Here is a 25,550-nt window from a genome sequence, read left to right as displayed (position 1 = left end):
AAAGTTTGAATCTTTAGAGGAATGAGAGAAACTCCTGGCATGGAAAATATATGGGAATACCTCATAAAAGACTACAGAAAGAACGTCTGTTTTCAGCTAGAAAACAGCAGCAGCAGCAGCAACAACAACAACCACAAACCAGTTTCTCTGTCCTGGTAGAGAAGGAAGGGGAAGCCTGTAAGGTCCTAATCATAGCCACACCTGTTTCCTGGGTGACAGGCTCAGAAAAGAAGCCAGCTCAGGGAGCTGGATGGGCACTGGATGGGCAGCAGGATAGCAGGGGAAAAAACCCCGAAACCATGTCTGTCCTCTAGAGACGAGATAATCTGAACAGATTCTCAGGGCCCAGCTTGTCAGGAAAGTGGAGGATTCTTCTCAGGCCCAGGTCTGGCTTGAAGGAAGGAGAGAACTTTGCTGCCCTGCCACCAGGAGCAAGGACAGCCCCTCAGTCAGTGGAGGCCCACGGCTCTTTTTCTCCTCCTCCACATCATGACATCATGTCAACCATTGACGCGTGAGGAAACTGAACCCCAAAGTAAGACTGAATTGCAGTGATTCAGCCAAAGAGCTGAGGTCAGTGAGTGAGCTTCTCCCATAGTATTTACCTTGCGTTCACAGCTCCCCGCAGGATTCTTTCTCTCCCAAATGGGTTTTCCTCATTTATACTCCTGCCAATCATGTCTGACAATGCCAGCACAGACGCTATCCATCTTCTGAACATTTTTTGCTAATTTAATAAAAAGAAAACAAGTTTTTGTTTGAATCTACATTTCCTTTTCCATTAGCAAATATCTCTTCACATGTTTGTTGATTATTTCTACTTCTCTTACTCTGCTTCTATAGGTCATATTATTCTTTCCTTTTGTTTGATGATGCATTTTATCTTCTGCTTAAAAACAGCTGGCTAAGCCCTGGCAAGAAAGTCCACGAGACTCTTATCTTCAATGAACCACCAGAAAACCAGAAGTGGCACTGTGGCTCAAGTGGTAGAGTGCTCGCCTTGAGCTGAAGAGCACAGGAACAGTGCTCAGGCCCAGAGTTCAAGCCCCACAACTGACAAAACAAAACAAAAAACAACAAAATAGCTGGCTAATGATACCAACTTTTACTGTACATTCATGTACATGAATGTACATTGCACATTTCTGCTCAATGCAAATGAGGGTGAGCACATCACTCCCTTTCTTTCCTAAGATGATTTTTAATCCATTATGGAATCAGTGTTCTTAGCACCTCCCATCTCATTACTGGCTTGCTTTTAATGATAGACATTATGGTTTTCATGTAGAAAGAAATTTGGGTGGGGAAGAAAGAGAAGGGACATTGAGAAATGTGGGTTTTTTTGTTCTTTTCCACTTATTTGTGTGTGTGTGTGTGTGTGTTTCTAATGAAAGGATAATTTTAAAGACATCATTGATTTTTTTTGAAGTCAGAAGAAAAAGATTACGAAGATTATGACAGACCATTTACTAAGTTATTTTCCTTTGAGCTTCTTCCAGTGGATTAAGTTTGATTTTAAAAATCTGTTGGTTTGTGTTGTTTTCTTTCAATTCTTCTTAAGGTGGGGAGGCTCTTTCTCCTTGCCCGTTGATAAATCCGTCCTTGATATTTTTGTGAGCCTTTGGAGGTTAAATATGCTTCATTGGCAAGTGGCGGATGATTCAGGGAACAAATACAACCCTAACGGTGCGACACGTGGAAAGGTTTTACTTCCAAGGTGGAAAGCTGCTGATCTGGTGATCCTGGTCTTCGGCAGAAGTAGCCACGATCCACATCTCTGTTTTGATTCCCTTCTGTCCAGTAGTTTATCCTCCCTCTGTCTCAGCTCCCTTTCTGTTGCAGAATCTCTGACCGTCTGAAGCGCTGCTAGCTGTTCAAATAGAGGCCAGGTTGTTAGTTTCTCCCCATGTGAAGGCGGCTTTGATGGTGGCTGTAAACTGAGCTCATGGACACCCACGGCACTGCTGGCCTGCTTGGAGCGGGCTCCGCTGAGATCAAAGCCCACTGTTGCATGGAGGTAGTCCTCCCCCCACCCCCCCACGCCCCCCCAGAACAGCACTGAAGTCTCCTGGCAGGCCTTACTCGCTGGCTTCCCAGCACCGCTACCTGTGCCTGCCTTCTGGTGAACACCACTACCTGTGCTTGGGGCCCTGGATTAAAGAGGGCTTTCAGGGCTCAAACCCATTCTCTGGCAGCTGGAATTCCAAGTGTACTTAGAAACTAGAACCAACTTTATTGATTTTAAAAATGAAGCAAGAACACCGCTACTTTGCTCTCTCCAACACTGTCCCTTTGTCTCTTCTGGGCTGACGCCGTTCTCTTTGGCTGTCATTCACCATGGCTGAGATGATTTAAAAATGTTCTGCCAGGAGGCGCTGGGATGGAGAGCTCTTTAGCTCTCTGGTTATCACAGCTGATGTCAGCCAAACTGCGGCCTACAGCTCACCACAAGTGCGGAGGTCATCCCTGCGCTGCTCTAAAACCACTTGTATTCCTTCTTGTCCGTTTTCTACCCTAACCTGGTAGATGGCTGGCATTTGGGTATGGAAAAAGAGCCTGCTTGTCTGTCCCCAGCTGCATAGAGACTGAACACCAAGCTCTTTATGAAAGTGCGCGGAGAACTCTTTTCTGAGTATCCAATGCAAAGCAAAACGGTGTAGCCATCGCTCTTACTCTTAATTCAGAAGCAGGGACTGTAGAAGGTGCTGCAGCCCGACTTGGCATCCTGCTCAGTTTTTTGTTTCTGAGTTGTTTTTTTTTAAGAAGAAAGACAAGGGTGGCTTCTTCTTGAGCTACCCAGGGAGACTTGCTCACCTCCTGAAAGTCAGGCTAAAAACCTAAGAAACTTGACTCGAAAAAGAACAGCACAGGCCCCACAGCCTAGGCAACTAAACCTTTAGACATAATAAACCCAGTGCTAGACTTTCATTTTTTATCAGTCTGGGGACAGGAGCCAGATAAGCTGGGGGGGGGGGGGGATTCCAAAGATAAAAGAACTCTCCCAAGTGGAGGCTGTGGGAGGTAGTTTTCTAGTGATGAATTGGACTACTGTGGATTTGTGAAGGAAGACCTGGCCTCCATGGGGAGATGCGAACAGCCCACAGTGTGTAGCATGGCATACTTGATGTCAACGGGCAAAGGCTTCCAAGAGTGACAGGATTGTCTGAGAATAGATATCAGCCTGCAGATGTGCAATGAACAGCAGGCTCACTGGGTGACTGGCAATGGAAGCACATCAGAGCCAGCTTTCTGGCCTTCCTGCACATTTGTTAGGCTGAATTCATGGCTGGAAATGGAGAAATGAACAGCATTCTGAGCTGCTGGTAAAAATCCCTCAACATAGAAAAGAGCGGGAAACAAGGGAAGAACAGAGATGATTAAGTCAGTGTCCAGGTGAATTGGATCTATGACTTGCTCTTTGAACTGAATGTCCATTCCGGGGTCTTCTAGTAGCTTAATAATATATTTGAATTCTCTAGGACTTTTTACAGCTATGACTGATGCCATTAAGAATCCTAGGAGGCTATTAATGGTGAGGAGTTAGGGCCTGCCTGGCATGCAAAGGACCTGGGCTCAGCTCTGCTGAAAGGTGGGGAAACTGAGACCCAGAGAAGCAAAAGGATGCTGAACCCCACACATTGAGACATGTGGACAGCGCTGAGCTCAGATTTTAGGCCCCAAACCAAGTCCTCAATTCCATCCATAACGTGATGACTAGGCAGACTGGCTTTCAACTGAACACACAACTTTAGACATAAAACAAAAAGAGAACAGTATAGTTTTTATTGTTAAACAGATCATGTATCTACCTAGTAGAAAAAGCTGGAATATATAAGTAGTACATAAAGGAAGCAATGAGTATTACTTACCATCCCATCACATACTAACTGTTCTTGTAAACTACTGTTTTTTAATGTGGCGAACCCAATGCTGTGTGTGTGTGTGTGTGTGTGTGTGTGTGTGTGTGTGTGTGTGTGTGTGTACGCACGCACAGGCATGTATGCACGTGCATACACACACACCAGTCCTTGGGCTGGAACTTGAACGCAGAATCTTTTGATCTCGCTTGTCTTTTTTGTCCAAGGCGAGTGCTCTACCACTTGAGCCACAGCTCCATTTCTGGATCTTTGCTGGTTAAGGCAAACGTTCCATGGGCTTTTCTAGCCTGGCTGGCTTTGAAATGTGACCCTCGGATCTCAGTCTCCTAACTATCTAGAATTACAGGCGTGACCCACTGGTGCCCAGCTAGATTTTAACTTTTAAATGAAAGACATGAATCAATTTCACATAAGAACATTTAAAAATTACTTACAATTTGGCAGGAGAAATCTCTATTGTACTCTTCTATAAGCATACGTATCACCCATGCACTTCACACATGTACACGTTACTGTATCATACGTGTACATGTACGTTTCCATTTGATAGGCATAAGGATGTATTTCTTTTTCCCTCCATGTGTTTTCAATTATGCCTTACCATAAACAATGCTGCAGAAACTATGCTAGTGATTAATTTTTGAAACATCCTCTTTAGTTCCCTATGCTTAATTTCTAGAATCAGAAATGCCAATCGACATATATGTGTATTTTTTTTCAGTCCCCACCAGGAAGTAATGTGGACACAGGGCTCAATGCTCCACTTCTTTAGCAGCACTAGTTTTACAAATTAAGAGTAAAACTCCAGATTCTTTATATGGTTGCACCAGGTATATAGCCAGCACAGTTCAGATGGAAACTCCTCCCCTCCCGCATTTGATTATAAGCAACGTAAGCGCCACACATTCTTTCTGCAGAACATCAGTCCCTATAATACAATAAGATGCATAGGAAGACACCTTGAAGTGGACAGCCCTCAATCCACACTTCAAAGGCTCTAAGCAAACAGCAGCAAGATCAAGTCTGACGCATTGGTGGCCCAGGGCTATATATCTTCTCCTGTTATCCCTTGATTTTTTTTTTACAAGTTAAGCAGGGTTAAGCTAGGTGAACACTTGGAGAAGGTCCTCTAAAGAAATCCTAAGTAAACAAAGTATTGTTCATGACTATGTATTATTTTTCGATGGAAAATTGTTATATTTTCTGAATGGGAAATATTCCATCTTCTTAAATATTGCTGATAGAGTCTAGGAACTAATTGGAAATGAGCTCTGTTTGGTTTGTTAGATTTCTTGAAAAGCTGATGAAGCAATTGGTCCACAGTTCCTGACAGAACAAAGATCACCCATCTTTTTTTTTTTTTGTCAGTCGTGGGGCCTGTACTCTGGGCCTGGGCGCTGCCCCTCAGCTCTTCAGCTCAAGGCTAGCGCTCTACCACTTGAGCCACAGCGCCACTTCCGGCTTTTTTTTTCTGCTTATGTGGTGCTGAGGAATCAAACCCAGGGCTTCATGCATGCAAGGCAAGCGCTCTATCACTGAGCCACCTTCCCAGCCCTCACCCATCTTTGTAAGATGCAAAAGACCAGGGATTTCTAGCTAGGGGGAATCACATTACACTTTCAAGCAAAATGAAGAGCTGATGCAATTACTCAAGCAAAAATAAAATCTTGTCCAAGGAAAAAATATGGAAGAAAAGAAATTTTCTTGAAGGGATTAAAATCTCCAGTAGGTATTCTCCCTATTCTACAACCCCGCCAAATACCACCCAGACTCCTAAATTTGTAATTCAAGATGTGAAAAATCCAAAGTGCGGCTATGAAACACTGCAAGGAAATACCCTTCTGAATCGCCAGGAGGACCAGCTGTGATTTGTCAGAATGGAGGGCTGAGTCACAAAGGATGAGCTTTCTTCCTGTCTGGCATGAGTGCCCGTGTTCTGTAGTGCTCTGATGTTGTGAAAATCCAATTTGCAACCTAGTATTTGCAGTAAGAACTCTGATGCCAAAAGATGTATGGATAGAACCCAAAGCAATTAAACACAAATTCACCTCAAGGGGTGGGTTACACCATAAACTAAGATGTTTCCTCCAATAATTTCCATCCTAAGTAGAAAAGTTTCAAGGACTCTTAACAAAAGTAGATGTACCATTTAGTAGGCCAATAAGCAATGAATTACACAGACGACTGGAAGTAAAACAAGGCAAATGAGCCAATAGTGATAGATTTTTTTTAACTTGAAAGGCATATTATTTATTTAAGTTATGTTGATTTTATTTGTACTAAAAGCTCTAGGATAAATTAATAGGAAAAGCAAAGAAGTAGTTTTTCCAACCATATTTTAAAAAATGTATGTATATGTAAGCATGATAGTTCTTAAATTTGGGCGTCTTTCTTTTTTTAATATATATATTTTTATTGTAAAGATACTGAACAGAGGGGTGGGCAAGTCTTTTCTATCATTAAGTGTTTACCATGATCCAGAACATTGTTCGATAAGTTTCCATGCAGAAATTTAAAATGAATGAATACCAGGCATGAAACAACTAATTCACAATGTACTTGATTTCTAGGAGACAAAAGGTATGTCTTTGGGGGAAGAAAGGCATCATTAATGCATTCGTATGTTTATCTAGTATTTCTTGAATATTATAGTCTGGGAGATGCAGGAAGCTGAAGGATAAACAGTTGGCCCTGTCATTTCACTCACTGTCCTCAAACAGCCTTGTGACTTAGATGGGTATCTTCTCCAACATAGAAACTCTCCAATCACTGAGAGATTTCTGTTTCTAGTTCAATCTTCTTACTATTTTGTGAACCAGGTCCTAGAAAATCAATCTGGTTTTAGATATTGAAAGAATACGATTAATACTGTTTGATAAATACTGTTTAACCTTGACGAGATTGGGAAGCGTCTGAGAGATTATCAATGCACCCCTCTGAGTGTGACTGTTGAGTATTTCCAGAGATGATGAAAGTGGAATATTTAACCTGAATGTGGACACTGCCATTCTGTAGGCTGGGACCTGGGTCCAACAAAAGGGAAAATGAGAAAAGGCCCACTAGCACAGCCATTTTTTCTCTCTCTCTGCTTCCTGGCCACCATCAGAAACGCTGCTCTGCCCTCTCAAGTTCTCTTCTCAAGAGGGACTGGAAGTTCAAAAACCCTGAGCCAAAGTAAATCTTCCCTCCTTTTAAAATGTTTCTCAGTCAAGCATAGTGGTACCAGTAATTTGAAAACGGAGGTGAGAGAATCAAGAAGTTTAATTTAGCCTCAGCTACCTATGAGAAACTATATTGTCCTCCATTCTCCCACCCCACAGCCCCAAATTTTAAATGTGTTTCTATTATTTGCTCATGTTGGTGGCTAAAATGGATTATCCCCCCAAATTAGTATCCGAAATAGGGATGTAACTATGACTCTACCTAATGATGTGTTTCAGAAATCCTCAGTACTGTTTTTGTGGTAGGAATTTGGTACGATTTGGAGAAACAGAATAGAGAATTCTTAGAAGTCTGTAAGCAAGGCGTTGTGGTGAATCCTATTAACTTCACTGTATGAAGAAGTGCCTAGAAGATTAGTAAAGCATACCTCCTCACATTGTGCTTTAAGGGTATCTCCAGACAGGATAAGCTAAGAGGAAGGCCTTGGTTTTACCGTCCTATAGACTAGGGAATAGAAAAGAACATAAAAAGAGAAAGCCAGATAATGGCATTCTTTCTGCTTTGTGGTGCCGTGATGAGCGTGGTTCCGTCCAGCCCACCACAGTGGATTGAAATCTCTGAAAGTGCAAGCCTGTGTCAACCTTTCCTCCTTCTAAGTTGTTCTCTCAAGTATTTGGTCACAGCAATGAAAAAGCTAACACTCTCTGATTGGTTAAGGGGACTCTAAATCTAAAATTCCCCTTCAATGTCTTTAGGAATAGATTCAAAGCTTCTTTGAAGCAAGATTAGAGTACATTCTATGATCTATGCTTTGACTCATCTAAGCCTTTTTCTTTTTGTCAGTTGTGGGGCTTGAACTCGGGACTTGGGTATTGTCCCTGAGTTCTAGGCTAGCATTCTACCACTTTGAGCCACAGCTCCACTTCTGGTTTTCTGGTGGTTAATTGGAGATAAGAGTCTCATGGACTTTTCTACCCTGGCTGGCTTCAAACCCCCATCATCAGATCTAAGCCTCCTGAGTTGTTAGGACATGAGCCACCAGTACTTGCTTCATCTAAACTTTGACTTGCATCTCAAACAACATTCCAATCAAAGAACATAGTACTACCCCTTAGAATGGAATACAGGGATGGGAATCCTTGTTTTCCAACAGAGTTCCCAAATTGACCATACTGCCATCTGTATTCCTCTTAGGAGAAAGACTTGTTTTCTTTATTTCTTCTTCTCAACAGAGGCAAAACACATTAGAAATATTAAGTATGTGACTAAGAAAGAATTGTAAAGTCTGAGATATTTTCTAGGATCAAGAACTATTAAGGAAATGGGATGTATTTTATGACACCAATGATGTGACAATCATAATGTCACCATTTCCATTTCTCAGGAGGTCAAACTGTTGTAGGGAAATAAACTCCAAACAATAATGGAAAGGCTATCACCTGCTGTGAATTGTTGCTAGATAACTCTCTATTGCTGAATGGATAAAGTGACTTGAAATGAGTGATTTGATACCAGCATGCCAGTCCACATGTCCACAGCTTTGTGTCAGTATGTTCAGTTGTGAGTGGCTTTGAAGACTGGTAACTTCAGAGTCAGCACCATTAATGAAGTCCTATGGAAACAATGTCAATTTTGGTGTCTTGGAATGGTAGATTAGACGTGCCAACTTTGGCTTATCTTCCTCTTAGAAAATGTATTTTTCGGGCTGGGAATGTGGCTCAGTGGTAGAGCGCTTGCCTTGAATGCCTGAGGCCCTGGGTTGGATTCCTCAGCACCACATAAGCAAAAAGAAAAAAGCCGGAAGTGACGCTGTGGCTCAAGTGGTAGAGTGTTAGCCTTGAGCTGAAGAGCTGAGGGACAGCGCCCAGGCCCAGAGTAAAGGCCCCACGACCGGACCCCCCCCCCAAAAAAAAGAAAATGTATTTTTCTAATACCGAAAATATCAAATTTATTTTCACAAGTGGAATCCTTGGGGAAATGAGGAAGTGCACTATAAATTCCATTTTTAATTACCCACTCGTGGCTCTATTCTGTTTATTTTTGGTTTTAGCTTGCAGAAAGTTCATCTGTCTCCTTCCCTTTTTCAGTTAACTTGTTGCTGTGTATGTGACAAAGAAGATATGCCAGTAGGGTCAGAAAGAGGCTGAGAGGGCAGGGAAATAAGTCAGGTTCATTTCAGCTGACAGAGAATTTTATCTATCAGGAGGAATCTAAAGGCCTCTATTAGGCCACTAATTCCTTTAATTTCTTTTTTACTTCTATAGTGCCTTATTCTCTCTGATGGTTTACAATTATATTTAGTTTTATGAAGAACACCATGAACGTTTGATCCTAAGTTCCAAAACATATGGTTTCTTCTTGACGTCCATATTTACTATCTTTTCCTTTTATACTTAGCTGCATGTTAGTTTTCAGCTAGACTTGTTCTTTATGTAACCAGTGTTTGTCTTCTGTGTATTTTCTTTCATACTCTTTCTGTTCCAAACATTAGCAACTGCCTTCACAGCAGTGGTTTAAAGGAACAGCAGTGGAAACTCTGAGTAAAGCACTGAGTCTTAAGTGTTGACTCATTTATCATCGATGGTACCATGAAACATGGAAAATCCATTTTACATGGAGAGCTCATAGGGTTCGTGCTAAATGACAGTTCCTACAAAGAATCACCTGAGGACTGTCTCACACTGTCCACAGGGATTTTATCCAGAGCTGCTAAAATATTTAATGACATGAAATCTCCTCCCTCCAAACACTCTGGTCGCTTGCTCCCTGGTTTACTTGCATGATCACAAGCAAATGTGACTGCTTTGCTTTCCTTGCTTGTAATTAGGTAAGTTATCTGTGTATACCAAGTACTTGTTTTTAGGGCAATCTACAACTTCTTTTGTTGTTGTTGGTTGTGGGACTTGAACTCTGGGCCTGGGAGCTGTCCCTCAGCTCTTCAGCTCAAGGTGAGTGCTCTACTACTTGAACCATAGTACCACTTCTGGTTTTCTGAATGGTTTATTGGAGATAAGAGTTTCACAGACTTTCCTGCCTGGGCTGGCTTTGAATCATGATCCTCAGCTTTCAGCCTCCTGAGTAGCTAGGATTACAGATATGAGCCCAGCGCCCAGCTTGCAATCTACAACTTTTATATAATCTTTTCAGTGTTCTCTGGTGCCTCATGGAGGGAAACTTGAGGCAGAATAAGAAAACTTGGTGAAGCCTAGGAAATTATGAGAATGCAGTTGGGACTGGAGGAGGAGGTTCAGAACACACAGCCTCTGGGGTGTTGTATTGGTTATTCATTGGAGGCTAAGAGTGACCTCTTCCCTCCTAATTCTAGTTAAGAGAAGACTGGAGCTCTGTCCAAGAGTAGGAGATCTATCTTCTGTGTGTTACCAGCTGGCCTCATTGATACCCCTCCCCTACTGTGGATGTGAGACCTTTGGTTGTGGAAGGCATTTGGTTATGGCGATGAGCACTTGTCAACATTGTTGTAACTGTGGGTCAGGCAGTGTGAGGAAAGAGGCTGAGCGTATCCATCCTACTTGCAGAAGGCTTCCCCTATGTGATCGCCACATGTACCTTTCGTCATAGGCCTGAGTAGTATAGCAGAGGTAGAACGGGAAGAAGATGAGGTTCCACCAGGAAGCGTGTGTGTGTGTGTGTGTGTGTGTGTGATCCTCAGGAGGTCTGGAGTGGAAATCACTGCGAAAGGAGTTGAGGAGGAAGCAAAGGTAGAGAAGAATGTATGTGTGTGAGAGAGAAAGACATGCCCGACATAGGATCCTGAGCTTTCCAGAGCCAATGTAAAGAGCAACCTTGTTCATTACAGAGGTCCCAATTGAAAGGAAAGTAAGATATAGACACTATAGTTTTGCTGAGCAATTTGCACAGATTATTGATTATTAAGTTAATCAGAGTTCGATTGACTAACTGATTAAGCCTTCCTCGCATGGGGAGGAAGCTTTCGATGGGTACCTAGAAGCTATGGTAAGGATGGAGACCAGAGCACCTCCATGTGGAGCTCAGGTGATGCATTGCACTGTGGGAATCAGCACCGCAGGACAGTGGGGGGGGGAACGTGTCAGGTGGGGAATTCACATATTCACAGGCAGGGAGAGAGATCGCACAGCTGGGCGAGATCGCACAGCTCCGGAGGCATCCTCAGAGGCTCTCTGCGCCTCCAGCTGGGTGGCAGGGTGTGAAGGGCCAGGGGGATGAAGGCGTGTGCTCCTGGGGCTCCGTGAGAGCCTTGTGGACAGGCAGGTTTCAGACAAGCCCTGACTGGGCGCAGAGTGCCCAGAAACCACGTGTTCCTTTAGCAATACTCTAGACACCTCCGGGGACTTGCTGGGAAGTAGGGAGCGTTGGAAAACCTTGCAGGCCAATGAATTCTTGAGGAAGTACATGCAACCATAGAGAGACAGTAAGAATGCAATGGATTCCATGCTAGTCTGTGAGGGGAGGAGGAGGATGAATGCTGAAGGACTCAGAGGCCAGATACAGCAAGAATACGCAGTGTGCATGTGTGGTGAGGAAAGGAACACTGTGAAATGAGTCTGGAGGAGGGAACAGACAGGATGGGGGAGAGAAGACGGCGGGTAGCCCTGGACAGCAGCCACTGGGATGGACATGTTACATGGCAACCCCACTGCACAACCTTTTGAAGATCAGGGGGAAACATTAAGTTTAAAAATACATCTAAAGCCGGGCGCCAGTGGCTCACACCTATCATCCTAGCTACAGAGGAGGCTGAGAACTGAGGATCACCGTTCAAAGCCAGCAGAAAAGTCCATGAGACTCTTATCTCCAATTAACCACTAGAAAACCAGAAGTGGCGCTGTGGCTCAAGCGGTAGAGCGCTCGCCTTGAGCTGAAGAGCTGAGGGACAGCGCCCAGGCCCAGAGTTCAAGCCCCACAACCGACAAAAAACAAAAACAAAAACAAAATACATTTAAAAAGTATGGAGAACATCATTACAAAAATTGTGTTTCCCAAAGGCACCATGCCTAAGTGCCTCTTCATATTTATATACAATAATAATAATAATAATAATAATAATAATAATAATAATAATACGTATTGTTTAATGATTCAATACATATTAAAACAAACTCCAAGATAGGAACACAGAAGACTTTTTCTCTTTTTTTAGTTTTTGATGATTCTGTCTTCTTTACCTTACGCATGGTGTATTCACACGCATGTCTTCAGGAGGGTTGGGGGAGGGCACAGAACTCGAGGGAAAAAGGGTGTAAAAGTGCAGCGGTGCAGCGCCCTGCACACTGATGATCGGGAACTAGACAACTCCAGGGTGGAGACGGGGGGAGGGACCAGCAGAGGGAGGGAACAGAAGACGCTGTGCAGAAGGAAATGGACTCGTTGCCTGGCTTGTGTGACTGTAATTCCTCTGCACATCCCCTCAATAATAACAAAGTAAATTAATTATAACGAATTGCTATCATCTCGTGATAGCTACTCTACGCTCAGGAGATGCTAGCTTCTGTATTCTTAGCTCACAGCGCACTCTGCCTCAGTTCCCGAGAGAGACACTGTTTTACTGGGTATATATTGGCTCACTTTTTTGCATGCTCCTTTCCCCTGGTTTCCAATTGTGCTGATTTCTGCTTGGAGAGCTGTGTGATCCTGAGAGAACCGATTGCTTCTATCGATGCTGGTCTAGAGCGCGTAACCTAGGCTAATGTGTTAACCAGAGCATTCCCCGGACAGATTTTAACAGCTAAGGTTTGCGCACGTGTGTTAAGCCACCTTCCTTAAACCATCCAAATACCTTAAGCCTTTTCCTGGGAATGCTGGAACATCGCTGCCAGTGTGCTTTTCTGTGGATATGGCTGCGGGCGTTTGGGGAGGACCAACTAAGCCAGTCTTAGATCTATAGAACTGAATGGTGGACTAACATTCACAGCCTACTTTGCCCTGGTATTATTTTCTTAATTACGTGATGGACTCGGTGACTTTTCCCTTATAATTGAAACATACTGAGTGAAATGTTTTGCTGGTACTGAAAGCAGTTTGACCAGCAGGGCTGTGACGCACTGACACACATCCCCTGTATCAAGCTCAACTGAGTTTCTGCTTCCTTAGACAAGCCAGGGAAATGTCCAAACACCATGATGCTAGTAGACCCAGTTGGAAAGTGCTCACTAAGCCCTCTGGGAGGCTCTTAGAGCTGGAGAAAATCCCATCAACCGTGTTCATTTGCCTTTCAGACCACTTCATTTCCGGGTCTAATAAACTGGAGAATACACAGCATGCCCAAGTTGTTACTTTAAGTTATGGTACATATAGTATTATTCATAAGTCTTTGTGCCAGTCCTGGGACTTGAATTCAGAGCTTGGGCACTGTCTCTGAGCATTTTTGTTCAAGGCTATTGCTGTACCACTTCAGCCACAGCTCCCCTACCTGTGAATCAACTTGGAATGATTTTGCTAACATTGATTTTACATTTAGTTTCCTAGGGTTAAAAAAAAAGATAACTAGTAGCTAACACAATAGCAGTTTTATAGGAGAACACCATCAGGAAGGAGATGGTTTAGTTTAGAGAGCTGTTAAGTTTAAGGAGAAGATCAGTTCAGTAACTTTCCGTAAGTGTCCAACTGAGGATGATGACGTTGTGTCAGAGATAGAGACAGATATCAGCCACTGTGGCTCCCGATCTTAGGATGTCCTTGGAATAATCCGGACAAAGCCAATAACTTCTACTTTCCCATGAACTTGGAGACATTAGCCATGGTTACCTGCAGACTTCATGGAGGAAAAATCGTAGTTTATGTCTTGACTCGGTCAGACAGAGCTCCCGGATCCAGGTTCACCTGAAGCCTGTTCTGTCTGTGCCACCCATTGACTATACCTGTCATGGACACAAGGACAGCGAAGAAGAATTCACGTATTTCCTATACTTGGCTACCTGCACAAGTTCTCCATGCTTTCTACTCAGTCTCTCCAGTGGCTGTTCAAGTCCCATGTGCTAAGGCTGCTGTGTTCAAAACTACTTTGGCTATGAAAATACATTTTGACCCCAAACCTAAGGATTCCAGGAATGATTTTGATGGAGATCCTTGATTATGAAACAAACGATAAGTATTTAAGCACATTGTCCTGAAGAAAGACACATGCTTAGGCAGGTACTGATGGGTCACACCTGTCAGCTATTCAGGAGGCTGAGGTCTGAGGATCCTGGTTCAGAGCCCGGCCTGGGCAGGAAAAGTCCATGAAACTCTTATCTCCAGTAAACCAGCAAAAAAGCTGTGGCTCAAGTGGTAGAGCATTCATCTTGAGGGGGAAAAAACGCTCAAGGACAGAGTCCAGGCCCTGAATTCAAGCCCCAGGACCCATGTGTGCACATGTGTGAATGCACACACACACACACACACACACACACACACACACACACACACACACACACACACACACTGAGAAATCATCTGTTGGGATTTATGCATGAGACCCCTGTGGTCTTCCATGACCTGCCAAACAAAATGAGTCCGCCTGCACTGATAGGACAAATACAGGCAAAGCAGGCACAGCCTGGGTTACATCTTATGGTTTTGTACAGGATAACTTTTGCAAGGCAGGTACTGAAACCAAATTTCCTGGCGAAAAATCCCATTTTGTGTAGTGAGACTTCGCCCGAGAGAGCAGTTCCAAAGGGCTTGTGTGGATGGCAGCAAGAAAGGGCATTTTAGCCTTCTTGTGTCTCTGGTTTAATCTCACAGGCTGAGCCCTGTACCCCCCGCACAGCTAAATGCCTTCGCTAGGATGATGGAACGTGGTAGGAGGGAATCCAACCTGCCAGCGCCACGCAGATTTATACCTCATAATAGCTACCAATGGGCTGCAGTAAAATTTTACGTCTCAGCTAAATCACTAATGACTTTCAGGCCCGTGCCAGAAATTTTAGAGTAGGTTTATAAAGGAGGAGGAGAAAGCACACGGGCAGGCATTCTTAAGGATTGTACGTATGTGTGTCTGTGAGCATCTATGTGCACATGCGAGCATGTGTGTTTGTAGGTATGAGTGAGTGTGTGTATGTGCGTGTGAGTGTGGTTTTCATTTGGGATTATGGGACACATGCTCATCAGTGCTTTGCCTTCTTGATGAAATGTAATTAGGTACTAGCAAGCGGGCCCTCCCTTCCCTTGGACAGTGGTGTGTGTGTGTGTGTGTGTGTGAGTTTCCACATGTGTTGTGTGCAGGAGATCAGAGCAGGAGGTGACTTGGTGTCTCCAGGGTGGCCGCAGTGTTGGCCACGCTGGGCTTTGTGGTGATGGACGAAGGCTCCGGCCTGCACTAGGCGGGCAGGACTGTTTGCCATCCCCTCTCCCGACACATCTCCCTGCTTGGGGCCGGTGGCTCTTTGCTTACCCTCTCATTATAGTTCTCGGCCCCCACTTCCCCTTGGCACAGAGCACTTGGCTATTTTAACAACACGCTGCCTTTGCCCGTTCTGCCCGGACCCCCGTGGACTTGTGAACATGACCAGAGCTGGACAGCAGAGCCTGCGACCAAAGGTAGCACTATGCCACACTCATCCCCAACGCTTCTCCCTAAGCAGGGGACATGCACTAGGAGAGGACTCAAAGTGCTGGAGTTACTTTGCTCGTGCCGTGGGAGTCTCTCCTTGACCTGTGGTCTCTTTCCTAAGCAGAATCACAGGAGAGCAGAGGCTCGCAGAGATGGAAGCCCAGGAGAGGGGTCTCCTGCTCCTGTCCCAGGGGCATGGCTGCTTTCTGTCCTCTCAGACCCTCCTGGGAAAATACAGGGTCCCTTCAGTGTGGCAATGTTCGCCCCACTCCCAGCTTCACACACATGCAAAAGTGAACCGGTAAAGTGCAGTTGCAAGTATCCTAAGATGAAATCAGAAGCCACGAGGATGTGTCCAGAATGTAAAGCCACCATGGAGCCCACTGCTCAGATAGATGGATCCAACCCTTGGTTTTTATATTTTATGAGGAATGGACCCGATGTGCTAGCTTAACTTTATTTTTCCCATTGTTTTACAATGTAAACTTTTTAGATTGGCTTGATAAGAATCCTTTTTTTTCTTTTTCTTTTCCATTTTTCTTTGTTCATTCCTCCTCCTCCTCCTCCTCCTCCTCCTCCTCCTCCTCCTCCTCCTCCTCCTCCTCCTCCTCCCCTTCCTCTTCCTCCTCTCCTGCTTCTTCCTCTTCTTCCTCCTCTTCCTCTTCTTCTTCACAGTCCTGAGGCTTGAACTCAGGGCTTGGGTGCTGCCTTGACCTTTTGTGTTCAGGGTGGTATTGTATCACTTGAGCCACAGCTCTACTTCCAGCTTTTTTGGTGGTTAGAACTAAGAGCCTCATAGACATTCCTGTCCAGGATGGATTTGAACCATGATCCTCAGATCTCAGCCTCCTGAACAGCCAGGATTACAGGCATGAGCCACTGATATCTGCCAGATAAGAATCTTTAAAAAAAAATCTGGGGGCTGGGAAGGTGGCTCAGTGGTAGAGCACTTGCCTTGCATGCATAAGGCCCTGGGTTCAATTCCTCAGCACCACATAAGCAAACAGAAAAAAAGCCGGAAGTGGCACTGTGACTCAAGTGGTAGAGTGCTAGCCTTGAGCTGAAGAGCTGAGGGACAGCGCCCAGGCCCAGAGTTCAGGCCCCACGACCGGACCCAAAAAAAAAAAATCTGTCAGACTCTTATCCTGACCCTTGATATTCCTTGGTATTCTTTCTTGTGTTGTTGAATTTTTTTTTTTTTTACTGATTTTCATTATAAATTAGTCCATAAGATTAAGAAAAGTGCCATTTCAGGTTACTTCTGTGCACAAAACTTTCCAAGTTATTATGATTCTCTTGAGTGTTAGAGTCCGATGATAGGTTCATGTTTCCATTGCTTTCTATAGGAGTCTGTATTCTTAGCTTAAGACAAACTTAAAAGTAGCTAAAAGCTGATCAGCTTTTAGCTGATAACTTATTAATGTATTTAAACATTTTCTCTGAGAGCTTCATTTCCCCCTAAATATACTGCTTAAGGATGGCTGTCATGTTCTCTCCAATGAAGCTCCGTTGGCTTACAAATGAGGAAACTGAGTCATGAGCAGGGACATGTGGCTTGCAGCCAGCTTGCCCATGGCAGGGCCAGGGCTCCATTCGGGCCTGCGGCAGCCCACTCTGCTTTCACATCCCTGTAGTGATGAAGCCACGAAGCTCCCGCGATGACCTGTGTGCTCACAGATGCAAAGGTGACTTATCGGTGGGAGACAAGGAGAGGGAAGAAATGCCCCTCCCCCCGGCCCCCCCAGCTCCGCACAGTTGCAGGATGATATTCAAACATTTATTTGTGGGTGAGCCTCCGGCCCACCGTTCTCTGATGTTCCCTCCCCGCCTCTGCTTTGCTGGACATTCCTGGTGTGGAGGCCGTTGGAGAACTGTAGTATCTTGCAGCGGGTCTGGCAGCCAGGCCGTGTGTTTGCCCTGGGGCGTTGGAAGCCGGGCTTGCTCGAGCTCTCAGGAGGGCTGGTGTTAGTGGAACAAGTTCCCCTGGCTGTGTGGTTCTGCAGCCGACGTTTACTCAGCTGGTCTAGCTCTGGCAGGGAAGGCTCTGAGACCTTCCTCAAAACCACCGCCTCGCAGCTCTGAGCTTCTTTTGAAACCTCCACAGGCTTGGCCTAGAAGGCAGGACGGAGTGGCCCAGCCTGTTCCAATGTGCTCCCCCAACCCTAGAAAATACTACCTTCTGCCTCTAACGGCCAGATTCTGTGTTTGACACTATTAAAGTCCCAAAGGTAGCCAAGTAGGACTTGCGCTTCTCTGTGCTCTCCCTGCTCTCTCCCTCTTCCCTTTGCTGGTTGGACCCAGGGCCTCATGCCCACGAGGCACACACTGTACCACGGAATGACGTGTCCATCTCCCCAGAGGAGGGAGGAACAGTGGGAGATCTGTGACTCCTGGACGCTCATCAGAGCGACGCCAGCCACTCTGGACACGGTGGGCTGAGGCGGTCACCCAGGGCCATGTGGTGTGAAGAATTCCTACTCTTTATTTGATGTCTATGGGACATGACCTCATAGTTTTCTTCTTTCCATGCCTGCCTTCTCTAATGAGAAGAGTTGTTTTCCACGGAAGCGTATTTGCCTGTAGCTCGTGTGCATGGCTAGAATCTTGCAGCACTATTCGTATCATCTCAGGGACTCTTCACTAGAGTGTACGTGGGGTAAAATGGAAAGAGAGAGACCTAGAGTTGATAATCAGGGCTGACAGTCTCTCGGCTTCTCATGGTCAGCCTTTTCCTGGGGTCTGAAGGGCGGATCTAAGAGCACAGCCACTGTCAGAATTGCGCAAGAACCATCTCAGGCAACCTGGGACCTGCTTGTTACACTGCTTTAGCGCTTGTTATTGGCTTTATTTATCAACATAAATGGAAATAAGGGTGAAGTATAAATTTCTAATCTTGAAAAATAAATCCAAGACTTCACATGATACATTCATCTGATATTTTCTCTAGCTACCACCACCAACTTGAGGGTTTGGGACATAAATGTATTCTGTCAGCGTTCTGAGGGCTGAGCTGATTCAAGGTATCCACCTTCTGGAAATATCTCTATTTCTCTGGCTTTAGGCAGCACAGACAAAGTACCGTGTGTGTGTGTGTGTGTGTGTGTGTGTGTGTGTGTGTGTGTGTGTGTGTGTGTGTGTGTGTGTGTGTGTGTGTGTGTGTGTGCGTGTGCGTGCGCGCGTGTCCCCTTCCCTTCTCTTACACAGTTGCTAAAGGGTTTACCAGCCACCCAGTGATCCAGTGATCCAGATCCAGATCTCATGATTCTTTTAGTAGAGTCTGCAAAGGAAGATCCTTTTCCTAAATCATATTTCTCTTATAGGGGTTTGAAGATAGGACATACTGTTTGGGGGTTCCCCATTCAACTTCTTAGAGATGATTAACAAAAAAAATGCTTTGTGTTTACATGGAATGGGCTGGACCCTACTGAGACCCTATAAATGGCTGCTGATGGGGGAGTGGAGAGAGATGGCATTGTTCTGGTGGCTCTGATGCTTCACTGAGTCCGTTCTTCCCACATGAGGGAGACCAGTTCGTGCGGTGTGAGTGCTCAGAGCTGAGAGGCAAAGCAGACACAGGAGAGGAGGCTCCTGGAAGGACCAGCAGCCCCAGGGACAGATGGCTTGTGTTCTGAATTCCCCAGTAGCCAGCCTGATCCTTCTCTCCTTGGGTCTTTTGTATTTCCCAGTACAGATGTCCCTGCTCAGAATTCTGGGTCCAAGACCAAAGACCAACTTATCCTAGGCCTTTCTGAAAACTGTGTTTCTCCTCATGGTTCTGGTCAGTTGTGAGTTGGACAGCAATGACTCTTCTGAAGATACTGGAACTTTAAGCACAAGTCTGGTCTCAATAGACAACCAGATGCCTTTAGCAAAGCCAGATCGTGCAGTCAGCGTTCTTCTCCACGCAAGTCACCACACCAGCGCTCACAACTGGATCTCACTGTGCCTTCCCGACTCACTCCTCCAATAACTCCTAGCCACCGAGGGAAAAGTCAGTGATTTTTCCCCCTCAGCATTTCCCTGGCTTCCTTTGGCAGACAGGCACAGCTTATGCTTATTTTCTGTTATTTTTCTTGTGAAGATCTGTCTGTCCATGAGAATATGAGCCCCAGGATGACAAGGACCCAGGCCTCTGTAAACCCCGAGTTCTCATCCCCTGTGAACTCAAATTCAAGGGAGCGAGCTTGTGGAGCACCAGCCTGCCGCGCACTGGGCTGAGACGGAGGCAGGAAAAGGTTCTGGGCTTAAATCATGATGACAGCACGCAGCAGGAAACAAAGAGAGTTGGTGACTTTGGTGATCTGGGAAGAAATCATGACAGGAATTTTTCATCAATTTCTTCCGTCTTACCACTACCAGCACCCGGGCTACAATTGCCTATAAATAATAGTATAATATTAAAATTAAAAGACTCTTGGAGAGTTTTAAGTTTAAGAGAAATACCAGAAGCACAATAAATAAAACCCAAAGTAATTAATGGGTTATGAGTTAAAGCTACTGAAAATATTCTACATATACATACATATTCGCTGGAGTCAAATTTCCTGTTAGGAATGATAATAGGAGAAAGAACAGACTTTGATGTCTTGCCAAAAGCCAAAGTGTGGGGGTTCAAGTCACTGTGATGTGGGCACCTGGCTTACAGATTGCAGAATTCTGTGTGGTTTCCAACCAAATTTCTGGAAGAGCCAGCAGAAAGGGGTGCGGGTGGGAAATGTGTTATCTATAAAAGTAAGCCACAAAAATAATTTCCAAGTGCCACTACAGGCCTCAATTTAGGCTGTTACAGCCAAGACATTTAGAATAAACTATTGTAACTCATGGTAAGTGTGGTAGCGCACGGCCCAGGGCGGCTGGGTGGAGGGCTGCGCACTCTGTTGAGTATTTGGGAAATGAAAGGCTGGGAGGAGGAGGCGGGAGCTGCGGCTGTCTTCACATTGGCTGTCTCCTTTTCACAACTTTACTTTTGTTTGTTTTTCTGTGTGTGCTGGCTTGAACTCAGGGCCCAGATGCTGTCCCTGAGCTTTCTTTGCTCAAGGCTAGCTTTCTACCCTTTGAGCCATAGCTCCACTCCTGCCATTGTGTGTGTGTATTTAAATGGCAATAGAGTCTCACAGACTTTCCTGCTTGTGTTGGCCTTGAACCATGATCTTCAAATCCCAGCCTTCTCAGTAGCTAGGAGAATAAGTATGAAGCACCAGTGCTTGTCCTTGCAACTTTGCTTTTGATCCTTGAAGTACTAAATAACTTGGTATTTATTGGGATTTTTCCATTATATAACTTTAACGAATACCTTTATTTATTTATTTATTTTTGGGTCCGGTGGTGGGGCCTGAACTCTGGGCCTGGGCGCTGTCCCTCAGCTCTTCAGCTCAAGGCTAGCGCTCTACCATTTGAGCCACAGCGCCACTTCCGGCTTTTTTTCTTTTTGCTTATGTGGTGCTGGGGAATTGAATCCAGGGCCTCAGGCATGCAAGGCAAGTGCTCTACCACTGAGCCAACTTCCCAGCCCTAATGAATACCTCTAGATAAAAAGACATACATGCTACTAAGGAATGGCAGCCTGCTGGTCACTAGGTCAAAATGTCATTTCACTTCTCAATACAAGTAAAATTGCTCAGGGACTAATGGTTGGGAAACCAAGTCTACTTTCTACATGACACTTCTTCTAAACCAAGCATTATCTGTAAAGACTTTCACTCCTTATTGAAAAGTGGAGTGTTCTAGGGGACCGATGAATAAAGAGATCATTCTATCTAACGAGACAAGATTGGCATTGCATATATGTTGATATTCTACCATGAAACAATAGAGGTAGCCCGGAGAGTCCCCTGGAAGCTCCTACCTAGCCAGGATGGAACAGAAGAGAAGGAGATGAACAACTAAAATTACCTTTCACAGCAGAGAGGTTCACTCTCTTCCATTCCAAAGTTTCAGGCAGTTAGAGAGAGAATTAATTCTTTCATTAACTTCCTACTCTGTCTATGGGGTACAGAATGTCTATAGAGATACTGGCCATTATGTCTTCCTCAAAAGGTGCAATGGGACAAAGACGGCATTGTCTTTCCTTGCCTCCCCTTTGAAAACAGAGCAAGTTACTTTCATGAAGCCACTGTGGATTAGCTTGATAGTCACTGGGACAGATTTACCACTTAGTTCAAGGTCCAAACCAATCACCGGCAAGAGGATGGAGCTGTCTTGATTGGATTCACCCAAATTTATTTTCCGAGGATGAGGAATCCCCACTTCTCAAAACATGTGGACACCTCATTATCAACAGAATGAAGCAGGAAGAGGAGGAGGAGGAGGAAGGGGAGGAGGAGGAGAAAGGGGAAGAAAAGATTGCTGGGAGACAAGGAGCAGTATTTACTGCATGGGGAAGTATTTAGAAAAAGCTTTAATCAATAATTTATTTGAACCAGGGGCAGTCTGGCTATATTTTTCCTTTTGCACTTTCCTTCTGTCCCTGTTTGAACTGATATAAAATAAAATTGCATGCTGTAAATGAGGCCAGCCATCTCTCTAATCCAGGGGGTCTACAAATGAGGCTTTATAGACCACCCAAGTTCCACGCTGCCATCTACTGCTGGCTTCTTTGCTTCCTTCCGCTGCTGCCTTGCTCTCCTCCCCTTTCTCCTTTTTCTTCCTCTCAGCATTTATCTTAAAAGCTCTCTCCTTCGCATCCTTCTTCTTCATCTCCTCATTTTACAACACTTTAAGATTTGAAAAAAAAATCCCTAAATTCCATCTTACATAATAGTTGGCTGAATCATCTGGCCCATGAGCTATCGTGTGCTAACCTCCATTCGAGCAAACCTATTGACGGCTGGCATTTCACCACAGTTGAGTGATGTCCTGGAAATCACCTAGACTCAGTTACATGAACTTGGAAAGAGAAGTAGAGAAAAGTGGCACCCCTTGGTCATTTGAGGGGTTTTGAGGCAGCGGGGCTTTCCAGCCGCGGGTAGAGCTTCCATAGACGAAAGGCTGCCGCCTGCGGGAGCACAGTGAACTTGGCTGCTGGGCTGCAGGGCCCAATGGTTGTCTTAGGTTGGGGAATCCGGGGAAATCTGGCACCAGCTTTGGAACCATTTTCACTTATTACCAGATGAAAAGATCATGTTCACCATTCCTAACGAAGCATATCTTGGTGATACTTCTACCTCCAATTTCACATGAGACTTAGTTACCTCTTAATAAGGTCATTGCTAACTTGTAGATGTTTCCTTTTTTAATTGGAAAGGAAACAAATACAAAGAAATGTTACTATGTATGAGAGTATATAGGGATAGATAGAGATAGAAAGACAGACATATATATATATATATATATATATATATATATATATATATATATATATATATATACACACACACACAATCTAGTTCTAGCTGATAAATTAGTAATAGATTTCTTTTTTGTAATAGTTTGAACTAATGGCTTTTACACTTGCTAGGCAGGTGATCTACCATTTGCTCAATGCCTCCGGACCTCTTTTTCTCTAGTTACTTTTTGAATAAAATCTCACATTTTTGCCCGTGTCAGCCCTGGGTGGAGATCCTTCTACCTACACTTCTCACCAGCTAGGATTATAGATGCACCCCACCACATCCAATTTATTTGTTGAGATGAGGTCTCACTAACTTTTTGAATTATGAGCTTCCTAATTTTCACCTCCTAAGTAGTGGAAGTTTCAGATGTGTACCACTACGGCAGTCTAGCTAATATGTTTCAATAAAGCATTCTAAATTACAATCCTCAAAAGCTAATGAAGACATCTTATACATTCACAGTAGACATCTTTGAGTCTTGAATACTTACTATCTTTAAATGCCGCTTTCCTTTTATAATTCTAAAGAGTAGCAGAGGCTTGTGATTTTGAATTAGTATTGCTGGAAATCCCAATCAGCATTAATTTGATTTGATTTTCCTTCTTTTTCTAGTATGATAGTAGGCAACGCAGGGGGTGAAGTCCATGGTAAGAGAGCCTCCAGCTCTTCTGATGGGAAGACTGCATTGTGGCATGAAATGTAGACCCAGGCCCGAGTATAGAGAGGAGCCAGGGGGAGAAAATGGAATGAACTCTTGCAAAGTACTTTGCAGGATGATGGAGGCTTGAGTGACTTTAACCAATGCCCGCCCTCCGTGGTGACTGAGAGGAAACCTGAAGGAGTCTCCTGTACCAGTCTCGTTTGGATGGCAGCGATGTTGGCCGATGACTTGGTGGCATGAATTCCAGATGTTGACAAGTGAACTTGAGAGTTAATACCTTGTAAATAAGGAAGGCCCATTTCAAGTCTCCTTAGGAACGCCTGGAGTTTCCACAGCAAGTTCCAGGCGGTGGTAACTGCTGGTGTGAAGGATGTGACTGGACGTCTCATCACTCAGCACCATCCTGGGGTGTGGGGGGGAGGAGACGGGGCAGGGCCCCCGTGCGTGGGGGAGTTCCACGGGAGGGAGAAAAGTCCTTCTACATTCGACTCTTTGTAAATGCCACATTACTGTTGACTCCAGGGACCACTCTATTTAGGAATATTAAGTTGCGATCACACTGTGTCTGGAAAATTAATGAGCTCAGGAATGTGAGCAGATGGAATGGAAACCCGTGACAAAGATCGTTAATGACACAGAAGACTGAGAACAAGGGCTCCCCCGTGAAGGTGAAAATGAAGAGAATGTGATGTGTTGACTCCTTACAGTAAACAGAATACATGAGTAAAGATTCCCAGTGTCTTAATATAACCATGCTTGTCCTCAGTGGGTACCAGACGGAATAGAAACCATAGACCCTGTCCGGGCTTTAAGGAGCTGTTATACCTGAGGACTTCTTTGTGGCTTCAGGCCACAGCCTCTGTCTGCCATATTGCCATGGTGCTGTTTGCGTGCTGGATCATGCTCCGTTTTCTCCGTGAACCCTCTGTCTTGTTTCTATAGTCCGTATTACCTGAGACTCAGGGATAAGAAGAAGAGGAACTGATCTTACTGTTCTCTTGCTCATTTACGTTCTAGCTGAACATTCTTCCCGACTTCTCCAGGCTAGGACAAATGCCAGTACATACTACAACTTCCTGATGCCCTGGGCTCAACAGACTCCACTTAGCTCCTTGTAGCTACAGAAAGCGTAGAGGGCTCCAACTTCCGGTACTTCGGTCTGGTCAGTCTCAAAGCATTAGACAGCAAGGTGCTTAGGTGTATGCTATTATTTTTTCATCCTAAATTGCCAGGGCAGAGCAAGGGAAAGAGTAACACTGCCCCAAAAGAAATGACTCGCTACCTGACTTAGCTAACAGTGACTGCTCTGTCCATCACTTTTATGATAACAATTAAAAAAAACATTTTTTTTAAAAAAGAATGAATTTCCAGGGCAATTTCCTGAAGGGGTAGCAATTTTAGCAGAAGGAACGAGATCAGAGTTATAGCTAGCATGGACTTACTCTTGAGTTACAAGAAGGACAAGTTCCCAAACGTTGAGACTCAGACTCCCTTTCTTTCTTTGGTTCCTTCCACCACTAAATCTCTTGTCTCCTTTGTGAGCCATCACCTCTCCTGGGCTGGAACAGGATGTCTGTGTACACCCCAATCTTCAGTGACAGTGCAGGAAAAGGGACCCAATCTTGCCAATCATTGTGGCAACAGTTAATGCCTCTCTCAGGGGTGACATGGATTGATCCAATTTGTTTACCCTTTTATAGTTTGTCCAGGTGAACTGTGAGCCGCTGGCTCTTTACCTGAGAGACATTTCCACTGTCATAGGGACAAAGAAGGCCCAGACAGGTTTAACACCAAGCCTAAGGTCACAGTGCTCACAAATGGCCACACTGCAGGGACACAGGAGCCCCCTGCCGCCTGTGCTTTGTCCTGGCTGCCTTTGTTTCCCAGGGATGCAAATTCATCTCATCGGTGCTGTGTCTCATTATCATATGAGATTGCCACAAAGTGTATACTGCCACTTTTAAAGTAATCTTGTATATATCAAATGA

The sequence above is a fragment of the Dipodomys merriami genome, unplaced genomic scaffold (genome assembly GCF_024711535.1).
Source record: "Dipodomys merriami isolate MVZ:Mamm:240054 unplaced genomic scaffold, mDipMer1.0.p SCAF_15, whole genome shotgun sequence".
Taxonomy (NCBI): Eukaryota; Metazoa; Chordata; class Mammalia; order Rodentia; family Heteromyidae; genus Dipodomys; species Dipodomys merriami.
The sequence above is the reverse complement of the archived record's forward strand: the minus strand, read 5'-3'. Positions refer to the sequence as shown.